A 14421-nucleotide genomic window follows, 5' to 3' on the forward strand; every position below is an offset into this window, starting at 1 on the left:
GTCTGTGTGTTTCCTGTTTTACTTTGTAGGGTTGTGTCTCGTTATGTCCATTAGTTCCAGCTGTGTCCCCGCCTGTCTGCCATTACCCGATTACCGTGTGTGTATATATATAGTGGGTGTCGGTCTGTGTTCGTTGTTGGCTCGTCTGTGTTTCATGGTGTCCTGGTCCTCGTCCTCGTCTCTCTGCCTCCCACCCCGTTCGTATGATCTCCGGTTTGTTATTTAGCTATCCCAGTTTAGGTTTGTTCTGTAAATTCTCTTCCCTTACTGCCTGTTTTTGCCACTCCACCACTTGTAAATAAACCTCACTCGAATCACCAGTCGGCTGTCTGCATTTTGGGTCCTCCTTTTCCTCCACACCACATGGCTCACCCCGCCAGCCGTGACAGTACGAGCCGACCAAACATGGACCCAGCAGCATCCGCACCTTCCCAGGAGTTTCGGGAGGGATTGATTGACTCAGTTTCAAGGTTGGTTAACCTGTGGCTTGAACATGAGGGGGAGGAATTTCTCCGCGCTGTAGAAGCCAGGCTACAGCAGCTAATCTCTGCTCGTTCCTGGCTACTGGACTCTCTTCACCCGCTCGCACAGAATTTCATACTGAACGAACTTCACCTTCACCCTCCAGCCGCTACCGCTTCCCGACCCAGCCCGGCGGTGAATGTTTTGCACTGCCCGCCGGGCGATCTGCGGCCCGGCCCGCCGGATGTGGAATTACCCGGTCGGTCGGAGCTATCCCCGAGAAGGAAGCGACGTTCACGCCGCCGACGCCCATCGCCACAGCCGGGCCCCGAGAGTTCTGAGTTGCCGGCTGTGGTGAGTGGAAAAGACACTCTGTCTGTTTCGCCAGACCGTGTGACTGTTTATACCGGGGCTGTGTTTTTTGAGTCAGCTGCCCAGCCGGTAGCTCGGTTAGCTGCCCAGCAGCCACGAGCTCAGTTAGCCGCTCAGTCGTCACCTCCGTCACATTCAGCCTCACGACCATAGCCCAGTCATTACCACAGCCAGACCGACTACAAACTACAGTCCATAGCCCGGTCAATAGCTCAGTTGGTAGAAGACTCATCAGCTCAGCCACCTATTCAGCCATCATCTTCACCAACTCCTCTGGTACAGCAAGCCATAACAGTTCAACCCATAAAGGACAGTTCAACAACTTCTTATTCTACGCAGAGAGACAAACCTAATGACTATAAAAACGTTCCTCAAGAGCTGGCCAGTTCTGAGACTGAGACGCACTCCAGGGCCTCCCCAGAGGCTGGGTTTCAGCCCCCAGCAGACTCTGGACCCCTGGAGGTTAAGAAGCCAGCTGAGGACTGCACCCGGCTGTCGCTGCCTGAGCTGAGTCAATGCTCGGTGCAGCTGCAGTCAGCTTTGTGTTTGCCAGAGGCCACCGCGCCTGCTGGTTCTGATCTGCGCCCGCCAGAGGTCCCCGCGCCTGCTGGTACTGTTCTGCGCCCACCAGAGGTCCCCGCGCCTGCTGGTTCTGTTCTGCGCCCGCCAGAGGTCTCCGCGCCTGCTGGTTCTGTTCTACGCCCGCCAGGGGCCCCTGTGCCCGCTGGTCCTGAGACTGTTCTCGCTGGAGGGCCCGAGGAGCCCGTCCAGCCTCCTGTCTCGTCTGCTGGAGGGCCCGAGGAGCCCGTCCAGCCTCCTGTCTCGTCTGCTGGGGGGCCCGAGGAGCCCGTCCAGCCCCAAGACTCGTCCGCTGGGGGGCCCGAGGAGCCCGTCCAGCCCCAAGACTCGTCCGCTGGAGGTTCAGGAGAACCCAACCTGTCTTCATCCTCGCCAGCTGCAGCCTCAGCTTCACCCACGCCGTCGCCTGGTCCAGCTCCGGCTTCACCCACGCCGTCGCCTGGTCCAGCTCCGGCTTCATCGTCGCCTGGTCCAGCTGTGTTCGTTGTTGGCTCGTCTGTGTTTCATGGTGTCCTGGTCCTCGTCCTCGTCTCTCTGCCTCCCACCCCGTTCGTATAATCTCCGGTTTGTTATTTAGCTATCTCAGTTTTAGTTTTGTTCTGTAAATTCTCTTCCCTCACTGCCTGTTTTTGCCACTCCACCACTTGTAAATAAACCTCACTCGAATCACCAGTCACTGTCTGCATTTTGGGTCCTCCTTTTCCTCCACACCACACGGCTCAACCCGCCAGCCGTGACATTGGGTTTTGATAACCATCACATCCAATAGAAAAAACACCACAAAAACTCCCATAACCATGACCCTCATTCGGAAATAGACACCTGCACCGGGAGGGAAAAAGGCGCACAAAAGTGGTGCGCAGACCAAGAAAAAACACGGCATAATAATACTTTCACGTTTTGAAATCTACAAAGGTTTGCACTTTGAGAATCAACTAGTGAGAACTGTGACTACTGTTCATGTGTGTGTGGAAAAAAGTGTATAAAGTGCGTGGCAAGGGGCTAGTTATTCTGAGAACCCCTGCTGCAATAAATGAGGGACCACTGTATATACAATGACTATTGTTACAAGATATATATTTTTAGTGCTTATTTTCTGATTATATTGCTTTATGTATTTTAATAAGAGAGGCCTTTAGAAACCAAGCCCAGACGAAAACAAAAACTAGGTCAGAGGGTGACAGGTTGCCTTGGCAACAGACTTCAGAAAGGGGAAGTAAAGAAAGGGGAAGTTTAGTGCAGAGCTGCACAGGAAACAAGACACAAAAAAGAGGAACTAAGTAAACTGTGTGTCGGTGTGACGTAGTACAGAAATATATATATGGATTTAGCTGGCAGAGAATTCAGACCTGAGCATATGTGTTTTAGTGGCGGGTCTCCATTTCCGGAAATGTAAAAATAAATATTATTTTTTGAGCTTTACCACTCTGAGTCCAGTCTTTCTCTGTCGCCAAAAGAATTCAAAAGAATGGAATTGAATACTATTGTTTTCAACCTGTTAACATTTAATATTGTCTTGATAGAGCCAACTGATTCTGCAGCATAGCATCCCCTGTTGCTTCTCCTGGCTCCCCAGTCCCTGGTCCCTCAGCTCCTGCTGCTGCACCCACAAGTATGTACATCAAGCACTGATAGCTTTTTACTCGGTTGCATTCCCTTGTGATCACCTTTACTAGGAGGACAGCTCCGAGGCAGATGAGGGACAGATCCCAGGATGGTCCATCGGCGGTGGAGCTGGCCATCCTGGTGTCCCTGAAGAGGCCACGCCAGTCGCCAATGGAGCATTTCCTCCTCAGCCTCCTTAAAATTAGTATTATGTGTATAGCAGTTACAAAATACATTATTCAAATTCCAAAATACTTTTGTGATGTAAGATTTAAATTACAAAACATAAATCTTACATAAAACATTTTGTAATTATAAGGACAATTACATAATATATATTAGATATAATATAAAACAGTCAGTTGTGTTTTGTTTTAATTGTACCATATCATAATTAGATTTTTAGCAACTTTTACAACTACAGTGTGCCAATCACTCATAATTCCTAAACATGTCAATCAGGTAGGAATGAAGTAAGACATTAATAGAAATAAAGAGTTGTGTGTTGACATGTAGCCCTTTCCTTGCTTAAATCATTGTTAATATTACAGAAAAATTTACCTGTGATAAGACAGCTTATCAAGATAGAACATGTTAGATAGAACCATATAACTAAAGGTGAACCAAACTGTTCACAGTTTTGTCTAGCTCTCAGTTTTAGGAAAGGCTGGTGACCCCTGTTATACAGTCTGACAGCTGCGAGGATTATATACAAATATTCAGCTATCCCAAAATTAAACCAGGTCTAAATAAAAAAAGGAGTGAGTATCACTACAAAGATTAACCCACAGTGATCCTCATACCAGTTTGATATCAGCAAACACTGAGAGCATACAATTCAATTCAATTCAATTCAATTTTATTTATATAGCGCCAAATCACAACAAAAGTCACCTCAAGGCGCTTCATAGATACAGAGAAAAACCCAACAATCATATGACCCCCTATGAGCAAGCACTTTGGCGACAGTGGGAAGGAAAAACTCCCTTTTAACAGGAAGAAACCTCCAGCAGAACCAGGCTCAGGGAGGGGCGGGGCCATCTGCTGCGACCGGTTGGGGTGAGAGAAGGAAGACAGGATAGAGACATGCTGTGGAAGAGAGACAGAGATTAATAACAGATATGATTCAACACAGAGAGGTCTGTTAACACATAGTGAGTGAGAAAGGTGACTGGAAAGGAAAAACTCAATGCATCATGGGAATCCCCCGGCAGCCTACATCTATTGCAGCATAACTAAGGGAGGATTCAGGGTCACCTGGTCCAGCCCTAACTATATGCTTTAGCAAAAAGGAAAGTTTGAAGCCTAATCTTAAAAGTAGAGATAGTGTCTGTCTCCCGAATCCAAACTGGAAGCTGGTTCCACAGAAGAGGGGCCTGAAAACTGAAGGCTCTGCCTCCCATTCTACTTTTAAATACTCTAGGAACAACAAGTAGGCCTGCAGAGCGGGAGCGAAGTGCTCTAATAGGGTGATATGGTACTACAAGGTCATTAAGATAAGATGGGGCCTGATTATTTAAGACCTTGTATGTGAGGAGCAGGATTTTGAATTCAATTCTGGATTTAACAGGAAGCCAATGAAGGGAAGCCAAAACAGGAGAAATCTGCTCTCTCTTTCTAGTCCCTGTCACATACACTGATATGACACCACAGCCATGCTATCAATGCAAACACTGATAACAGCATACGTCGAATTAAATCGGGACTTGATGAGACCTTCTGAGTATCACTAGAAATATTATAAACAGTCGTCTCCGTACCACAGTTTGCTATCAGTAAACACAGACGGCATTCACTGATAGCATAGCACATCCATGTTAGCAGTGTATAAACGATAGTTTAGCATATATTAGCACAGGTTTCAATAAAGGACTACCGTATTGAACACTTTTACTAACCGCAGGCAGATGGACAGGCGCTCTGCAGGTGGGATTGAGCGCTTGTAGTTGGTGTCTAGGCAGGCGATGCTTGGACCAATGCAGGACAGCAGATCCTCAAACTGGGCGAGGGAAAGACGGTAGTACCGCTGAAAGCGGCCGTCATCCAGGCGCAGCTCCTGGAGCAAATGGTGAAACTCACCAAACTGCTCACGCCTCTGGAGGACCTGATGGACCCAGGTACGGCGAGGACGTCCTTAGCGCTCTGCTCTCCACAGTAAATACAGAAGGGTGATTCTCTCTTCAAAAGTTTGCTCGATAGCTGCCATCTTGCAAACATACCGTCTGGCACAACTTCCTCCCACATTTCCGGTTCACGTTGGACACGCGTCAAGGTGCGAATTTGCAGGCGTCAAGTTAGGGGCGTCTGGCGCTTTTTTGGATGCGTTTATCGTGTTCAGTGTGAACATACGGTAAGAGCTGTTTCGTTCGCGACTGAGTCTAGTCAGTACGTCCACGCTTTAAACGCTGCATGGTCGTACTCTCTCCTGCACTCCATATTATCCATTGTTGATTTGCACACGTCTGTTGCTACCACGCACGTCGCACATGCTTACATCATTGTCATGAAACACTTTTACAAACAAAATCATGACGGTTTAGTAATCTAATTACTGTATTTTGCAATAGTAATCCCTTACATTACTCGTTACATTGAAAAACGTGATCGGATTACAGTTGCGCGGTACTTCCCAAATAGTAGCCTGACAGATGACCTGATAGCAGCAACCTTATTGGGAAATAAAACATAAAATACTTATCAGACTCTGTGAAAATATCTGTATGGAGACCAAAGAAACTGTGGGTGTATTGAGGAGTTTACTTTTATTGAATATTGAATACTTATATTGAATATTCCATTTATTGAAAAGTGAAAAAGAAGCATATATTTTATAACTGTAGTTCCTGTTCTCATCTGTTTATAGCTTTACACAAGAATTACTTCATTACACTAAAAATATGAAGTAATAACTGATGTTCTTGTTTCTGTTTCTTAGAAATAACACACCTGTAGTCCCACAAATATTTCCTTCAGGTTGGGTTGTCAGGTGTGCAAAATGTTGTCCAGCTTCATTCTTGCAGATCATCTCCTGTGATGATCTGATCTGGACTCTTTCCAGTCCCGGCTGCACTCAGGAAAACAAGTTTCACTTTGGTGTTTTTCTGTAGAAGATGAAAAAAATGACTGAAAGTTGTATCAGAAATGAAAAAGAAACACTTTCAACCAAACTGAAACTGTGAGAAAACAATGGCCTAATACCCCACTGACTTTACAAGTATATTTAGGTGTTAATTATCTCATGAGTCACTGTTACTCCCATCAGTCACCACGCAGACAAGTTCTTTGTTTACAGATTAATTATTCCAAGTTCACTGACAGGATCGCTCAGCTGTCAGTCCTTCCCATCCTGTGTGGTCTTGCTCCAACTTCAACTGTGTCTGCCTCTGGTTGTGACGGTGTGGCATGTGTACTTGTTCTTCAGTTCACCCATGGAGTAGTAAAACCTCTCCAGGGCCTGTCTGGCTCTGAGAGGATCTGTGGTCCGTTTTTGAAAAATGTTGTGTAAAATATCATGCATGAGGGCAAAATGAAAAAAGATAAAAGAAAAGAAAGTGTGCATCCCCAGCAGTGTTGTCAGCTTAGTAACTTTGTCGCTATATTTAGCGAGTTTTCAGACCCCCTTAGCGACTAAAAAAAACAAAAAAACGACTAGTGACAAATCTGGCAACTTTTTCTGGTGTTATTGGTGACGTATTTATGATGACTTTTTGATATGAAGGCGCGTATTGCTCTTACTCTCAGCAAGCACTGGGTGCTGCCATGGCCCGTGCCAAAGCGCTCACAGGTGGAAGGTAGTCTTCCTCCACCTGCTAGCAGGGCAGGAGATGTTCACCCCTATGCGTCCAAAATGCAAATGAATCGCGCATGAGTGAAGCCGCTGGACATGCACTGAATGTAACGCAGTCAGTTCTTCTTTTACCGTTATGTGGATCACAAGGTTTAAAACTACTTATAAAGACACACACACAAAGTAACTCCACCCGAGTGCCTATTTTGAGTCATATGTCTGTGAAGGTTCTCAGTCATCCAGGTCATCGTAGTCTAAGGAGCTTGGAAAGAAAAGTGTCTAAGTTGTGTTTAAGTTGCTTGAAGACATTTCACCTTGATCCGAGAAGCTTCTTCAGTTCTAAGGTCAAATGGTGGGGAGTCCCAGATATAAACCTAGTGGGAGTTTCCCCCCAAAGAGCTTTCCAAGCTCCTTAGACTATTTCGGGACACTTTTGCCGGTCCAAGCCCGGATAAAGGAGCAGGGTTGGAATTGTGACATTGAAAAAAAAAACAATAATTGCTAAAAGAAATTTAATTTGTAGTTCTAAATAAATTCTAAATGCAATTCGGAAGTGTTTTACTCACTTTATGTCTCTTCCACGATGTTATTTCTCTCTTCAACAATGCAGGGTGCAATCACATTAGCATGACCAATTATGCAAATTAGGCAATGACGTGGCTGCAGTGGTTATTATTGTATTTACATGCTCCCATTTCTGCTCGGTGAAAACTTTTTGACTCCCCCCCCCCTCGCTCTCACAGACATATAACGTGTATGGCAGTGAATTCTCCCTGCAGCACGGGCTACACTGCCCATGAGGCTACATTCTTTAGGGCTATACCTGTAAAACTTCATATTAAATATTAAATTGTTTTTGAATAATTTTAAAAATATTTCTTCACGTCATTCTGTGGGCCACAAGTATAAGTGACATGGGCCGTGGGATTGAGACATTAGAGCCTCTTAATGCGTGTTTTGTTTGGGTTTCCACTGGCATGGAATTACAAAAAATAGAGAGAGCATAGCCTAACATATGAAACAGGAAAACACCGCCGTGTAATCCCTTTATTTCAACAAAGTAACTGTATTCTGAATATTACCCTTTTAAACTGTAACTGTAACGGAATAAAGTTACTTATATTTTGTATTTTAAATACCTAACGGCAGTACATGTGTTCCGTTACTCCTCAACACCGAATATATATATTTATTTTTTATTAAAAAGGATAGGGAGGGCTCAGCCAGTCCATTCATACCAGCCGTCCCTGATCGACACACCAGGGATCCTAAATGCTGGCAAATCCACAGAACTTGTAAAAAAAGAAATGATCACATATATTGAACTCTCTACCGGGTCCGCATCTTTTTACATTTATTCTTCAAGTTGGTTGATTCACACCAAAGAAGAAAAACTCTGTGGAAGCCCAGCAGGATCTGCTTGGTAAAAAAAACATTACCACTACATTATTGTGCTGTTCACCCATGGTGATGAACTCGAAGACTTGGACATAACTATACAGCAGTATTTACTTGAAGCCAAACCAGAGCTCCGACAAGTCATCCAAAGCTGTGGAAACAGGTTCCACGTCTTCAACAACCGAAGCACAGACACAAAGTAGGTGGAGGAGCTGATTACGAAGATTGACGACATGGTGGCAGGAAATGGTGGCACATACTACACAATGTATAGAGAGGTGGGGGAAAAGAGAGAAATTGGGTGGCATGGTTAAAGAATACAGGTTTATAAGTGAACTATTAGAGAATATTCTGCATTTTAATTTCCTTCTTAAACAACAAGACACTGTAAACAAATAGAAATGTGTAAATTACTTTTGCCTCAACTAGCACAGACTTATTTTTCTCCCATTGAAAATAAAATAAAATGAATTATGCCAAGGATCTCATGAAGAATAACAAATTTTAAGGATAATTGTGTGCTTTAAGTGTGATGTGCTACTGATAAGTTACTTGTCAGGTATCAGGAGAGTATGGTTAGTTTTTTAAAAAAATAGCAGATCTATGTTTAACCATAGTGGCTGAATACGCTTGAACTCAGATTTATGCCATTTAAATGTCATTTAGCAATAAAACTTCTGAAAAGCTCAGATAGAATAGTCGACAAACCAGGAAGTGAAAGCCCCTTTTTAACCATGTGACTAAGAATTCAAACTGTGTTGCACTCACTCTTGTGTTCAGGGCGTCTCTCTGTGAGCAAACAGGTGACACAGTGCAGGACTGTGTGCAGAGTGCATGTCTGTACTTGAAGCTGTTCTGAAGTGTGCTTTCAACACCACATGCAACACAAACAGCAGAGCGCTGCCTTCTACACACAACACAGAAACAGACTCTTCAACAGGGCCACAGCCATGAATCAGTCATTAAACTTTTTCAAATGACTTTTTACATCTTTCTAATCCTTCTTTTTTGAACTTAACACATAAAAAGACAGTTTTACTATCATGTAGTGTTAGTCTCAACCCGTGCAGACTCAGTCTTTCTATACCTGCCATACCTAACAACAGCAACAACAACAGCATGTTGCATGTGTGCATTAGATTCATTTGTGTGATTTCAATTGTGTTCTCTGTTTCCACAGAATACAACCAAAGTTCTGTGGAAAATGCTCTGTTGACTAAGACATTTCCACAGAACTCCTCGTGGCCTCGTTCCAAACATTTCTTTTGAGATATTGATCATAAAAAAACACCATAAATATTTGTGGTTCATTATGAGGGCACACAATGAAAACATATCCAGTGAAACCCAAAGGTGTGACAGGTATTTCCACTTTACAGTCCAACATTATGTGATGTTTATCGAACCTTTAGAACAATGCCTTTGTTTCTCCCTGTTGAGCTAAGACCTCGAACAAAATTATGCCATCTAGAAGTTGGTCAAATGTGAAAAGTAGGGGTGGAGCTGAACCCGAATACGGTATTCGGAAAGGCACAAATAGCGTGTTTTTTACAAATACTTATTTCAAAAAAATATTTGTATTTACAAGCGCGAGCCACTTCACAAGCGCATGGCACAACATAGAAGAGCCACCTCCACAGGACAAGACTCAGCAGTCCATCTGCATCTTAAGGTCAAAGGTCACTCTTTGAGGATGCCAATGTTCACATTTTGGACAGAGAGGACAGATGGTTTGAAAGAGGAGTGAAAGAAGCATCTATGTCCACTGTGAGCGACCATCTTTGAACAGAGGCGGTGGTTTACGACACCAACTCTCTGCCATCTATAATCCAGTTTTGAGATCCCTCCCCAGACGCCTCAACGCCCACTCACATCCTGGACCATCTGACCTCAGGAAATCACATGATAGGTTGGGTACAGGTTTCACAATGAGCTCACCTGAAACCCTGGCTGATTGTGACCCACACCCGTTTTCACACCTTGGCTCATGTGATTAGGTAGAGGATCATCATGGGGTCCTTTTGTCCCTCTTTGGGGGGAAACTCCCACTGGGTTTAAATCTTCTCCCTTCTCTTGTTTGCCTAAATTCCCACATCTGGGCTGAACTCATTTAGCCCAAAGGTCAGCTAATCAAAGGGGTGTGAGCTCACGCCTGCCACTCAGCAGTCTATGAAGATGAATGGTAGATGATCCTGTGGAGCTTGGGCCGTGAAAAATAAGCCCATGTAAATCTTCTATTTTTCTTGTTTTTCCTCTTTGGATTAGTTGGCGTTGCTGCTGCACTTGGTCACATTACCATGTAAGAATCTGTTCTAAGATGACTTTAAATGTATACATACAGTATAAATATATATATTTATTTTTTATTAAAAAGGATAGGGAGGGCTCAGCCAGTCCATTCATACCAGCCGTCCCTGATCGACACACCAGGGATCCTAAATGCTGGCAAATCCACAGAACTTGTAAAAAAAGAAATGATCACATATATTGAACTCTCTACCGGGTCCGCATCTTTTTACATTTATTCTTCAAGTTGGTTGATTCACACCAAAGAAGAAAAACTCTGTGGAAGCCCAGCAGGATCTGCTTGGTAAAAAAAAATTACCACTACATTATTGTGCTGTTCACCCATGGTGATGAACTCGAAGACTTGGACATAACTATACAGCAGTATTTACTTGAAGCCAAACCAGAGCTCCGACAAGTCATCCAGAGCTGTGGAAACAGGTTCCACGTCTTCAACAACCGAAGCACAGACACAAAGTAGGTGGAGGAGCTGATTACGAAGATTGACGACATGGTGGCAGGAAATGGTGGCACATACTACACAATGTATAGAGAGGTGGGGGAAAAGAGAGAAATTGGGTGGCATGGTTAAAGAATACAGGTTTATAAGTGAACTATTAGAGAATATTCTGCATTTTAATTTCCTTCTTAAACAACAAGACACTGTAAACAAATAGAAATGTGTAAATTACTTTTGCCTCAACTAGCACAGACTTATTTTTCTCCCATTGAAAATAAAATAAAATGAATTATGCCAAGGATCTCATGAAGAATAACAAATTTTAAGGATAATTGTGTGCTTTAAGTGTGATGTGCTACTGATAAGTTACTTGTCAGATAGATAGATAGATAGATAAAACTTTATTAATCCCTCGGGTGGGTTCCTCTGGGAAATTTGGTTTCCAAAAAGCACAGCACCGACAGAAGTTACAGAGTTAAGAATATCTAGTATATGTCAATAATGTAACAAAAGAAGAAGAAAATCTGTGCTGGTGTAAAAGTCCCACTAAATGCGTCTCTCGCTGTACATCTAAACTATATAACGATTAACCGCCAACTGTGAGTTCAGTTTAAATTTTCCTTTACAAATGTGTGTTTGTTTAGGAAGGAAAAACATGTGTGCACACAGTGTTCAGCAATATAGACTCAAAGGCAGCACCAAGACTGGCACGAGACTATTTCCACTGCACTGAGGGTGGAACTCCAGGCCTCGGGGCCGCTGTCCTGCAGCTTTTAGATGTGTCCTTGATCCAACACAGCTGATTTAAATGGCTCATTTTGAACGTTGACATATACATCAAGGAATGGACCAGCCACTGCACTGATGCTTGAACCAGTTCAGAAGTTCATTTCTCATCATGAACCACCAGTTTATGAGCAGACAAACCAAAGTTCACTCCAAGATTCAGCTGCTTGTAGAAGCACGTTTAGCAGCAACAGCTCAAAGTCATTGTTTCTGTATGACTATCAGTCTCTCACATCATTGGGGAGTCATTGAGGCTCACTCTTCTTTATAATGTTGCTTCACTTCATTGAGCTTTGCACACATTTGTTTCTATTAAGCTGAGGTTTAAACTTTCTAAAATATAAAACCTGCAAGACACCGGTGTTGTGCCAAAAAGTGATTGCTCGTATTTAAACTGCTATAAGTAACTTGTTGGGCTATAATATGTGAAACATATGTTAAATGCATCCCTCATGGATGACATAAAGTCATCTTGAGCCACAAACAACATTCCTGTAACAAGGTAGAAGCCGCGATCAGTTTTTGGCAGCGACGTTTATATAACCTTTATTTATGCAGTTAAAAAAATCTCATTAACATTAAAAATGTCTTTTGTGAGAGTAAGCTGGCCAAGAGGACAGCAGAAATGGCAGCAAATCTTACAACAGTTCAGTAAAAATATTTGAAGTGGGGATAAAGGAGCGGGTTGGTTATAATGTCAGTACAACAACACAGAGTTGTAAAGATACTTGAAAAAACAGATATTTTTTAATTCTATATAAAAGCCCTTTGTAAACGCTGTTCACCGAAGTCTATTTACCAACATACGTAAAGATATTACACATAGAAATACACAGAAACATTGGGAATCACTTTCTGGCACAACACTGTAACCTCTGTAGAGGTGGTATCAATATTAATACTAATACTAATATTAATATTAATATCTCTAAACACTATAAATGTTTCTGTTAAAGTGTGACCAAAGGAAGGAGCTGTGAGAAGTGTGCCTCTCAACCGGTGGCTCGCTCAGTAACGTCTGGCTGTGCAGCTGAAACCTTTTTGACCCACCAACAGTCACACAGACTCCACAAAATCTCACATCCGGGTTTCACTCTTTCAGGCCGAGTCTCTCTAAGAAATTCTAGTTTTAGCTTCAGTTCAAATGCTTCATCTTCTGTGAGTCGAGTCAAATTAGAACAAAACTAAATATAAAACAGGTTTAAACTCTCATCTGATCATTGTGAACATACACAGTGAGCCCTCATGCAGCTTAATCAAGACTTTGGTTTTCTAAAAAAGACATCTAAAGATTTGCATGAGGAAAAACTGAATAACACCTTTAAAATGTTCGTTTTTCCCTTTTTAGTTCGACTGTAACCTGATTAATACAAAATATTTTAAAGAAAACATTTTAAATAAAGAAAAACTTGCCTAATGAATCATTTTACCCTGTGATTTCTTTATTTCACAATAGTTTTTACTGATTAAACATGTTGTTTGTGTTATTGTTACGGCTGCTTTGATGATGTATGATTCAGTTTTTGCTGCATGTTATCATTAAATACTGTTTCGCCTGGTTTGCGAGCAAAATAACGAGACAATGTGATTAGAGCTGAGTATCAATTTCAGTTCCTACAACTGCTTCAATTCCCATTTGATCCCCGATTGGATTAAAGTTTGGAAGTCAGAAATATTCTAATTCTCCTCCTTTCTCAGGACATATCCAGAGAAGGAGCTGTGCTGATTGTATCGTGATGGAAGCAAAGCAGCAAAAGTAAGAGGGAAGTAATGACGATGTGTTTCAAAGTAAAGCTTTGATCTTCTTTTGCTTTTACCCGGATGATGGAGAAGGAAACCGGCAGCTTCACAGTCTGTGAAATGCCGGCTTTCATCCCAGACGCCGTGTCCTGTACCTGCCGTCGGGTCGACCATCAGCGCTTTGTGTTTACATCTTTGTGCGTTTACATGCTCTTCTTTGTTCTTTTAGCTGTTTGGCGCTTGTTGAAATAGTTTTGTGAAATTGAAATGTAAAAAATGAATTTAGGATTGAATTAATCGATATCACATTATTCAAACCAACATCGATTTGAATCGGGGAAATGTTTCAAAGCCAGCCCTAGTTGTGACATCAATGGGACTCATTTATTCCAAAAGATGGTTTTAAATCTCAAATGTGGAGGCAGAGCTGTGAGTTCTAGTGTTTCCATGCTGTTTCTGTAGTGTTGCTGTGTCCTCAGGAGGCTGTCTGTGTGTGATCTTTGACTCACAATAAACTGACATTCACTGACAGCATCAGAGGGAGCCTGGCTGCCTCATCTTGCTCACCTGTGTTGTGACATTTGAGCTACGCAGCACTTATTTTAGACCCACTTGGTGCCTTTTGGTCCACACATTTCCAGCGTCTGACATTCCCAATGTGAGACTGGGAAAGATGAAACAGAAATGTTGCTGTGAGGTTTCAGTGGTTTATACTGAGAAAAAGAAAGTCAGAAACAATTGAACTCAGATTGGTAATATGTTGATATTTGATCTTCTGAAAAGCTCAAATAGAATAGTCGACAAACCAGGAAGTGAAAGCCCCTTTTTAACCATGTGACTAAGAATTCAAACTGTGTTGCACTCACTCTTGTGTTCAGGGCGTCTCTCTGTGAGCAAACAGGTGACACAGTGCAGGACTGTGTGCAGAGTGCATGTCTGTACTTGA

At 42.8% G+C, this 14421-nt stretch overlaps 1 protein-coding gene and 1 long non-coding RNA gene across 2 annotated transcripts in view; one reads left to right on the forward strand and one right to left on the reverse strand.

Moving 5' to 3' along the window:
* The window catches only part of LOC146511953 (uncharacterized), a 329039-nt gene that overhangs the window by 298253 nt on the left and 16365 nt on the right, over positions 1 to 14421 (forward strand). The window lies entirely within an intron of this gene.
* On the reverse strand, positions 8131 to 8866 carry LOC146511966 (uncharacterized). The gene is made up of 2 exons (XR_014875956.1): positions 8318 to 8866; positions 8131 to 8221 (listed from the first exon to the last, which is right to left on the reverse strand). It is a non-coding gene; the product is annotated as an uncharacterized LOC146511966 (long non-coding RNA).

Source organism: Neolamprologus multifasciatus, chromosome 9 (genome assembly GCF_963576455.1).
Source record: "Neolamprologus multifasciatus chromosome 9, fNeoMul1.2, whole genome shotgun sequence".
NCBI classification, from domain to species: Eukaryota; Metazoa; Chordata; class Actinopteri; order Cichliformes; family Cichlidae; genus Neolamprologus; species Neolamprologus multifasciatus.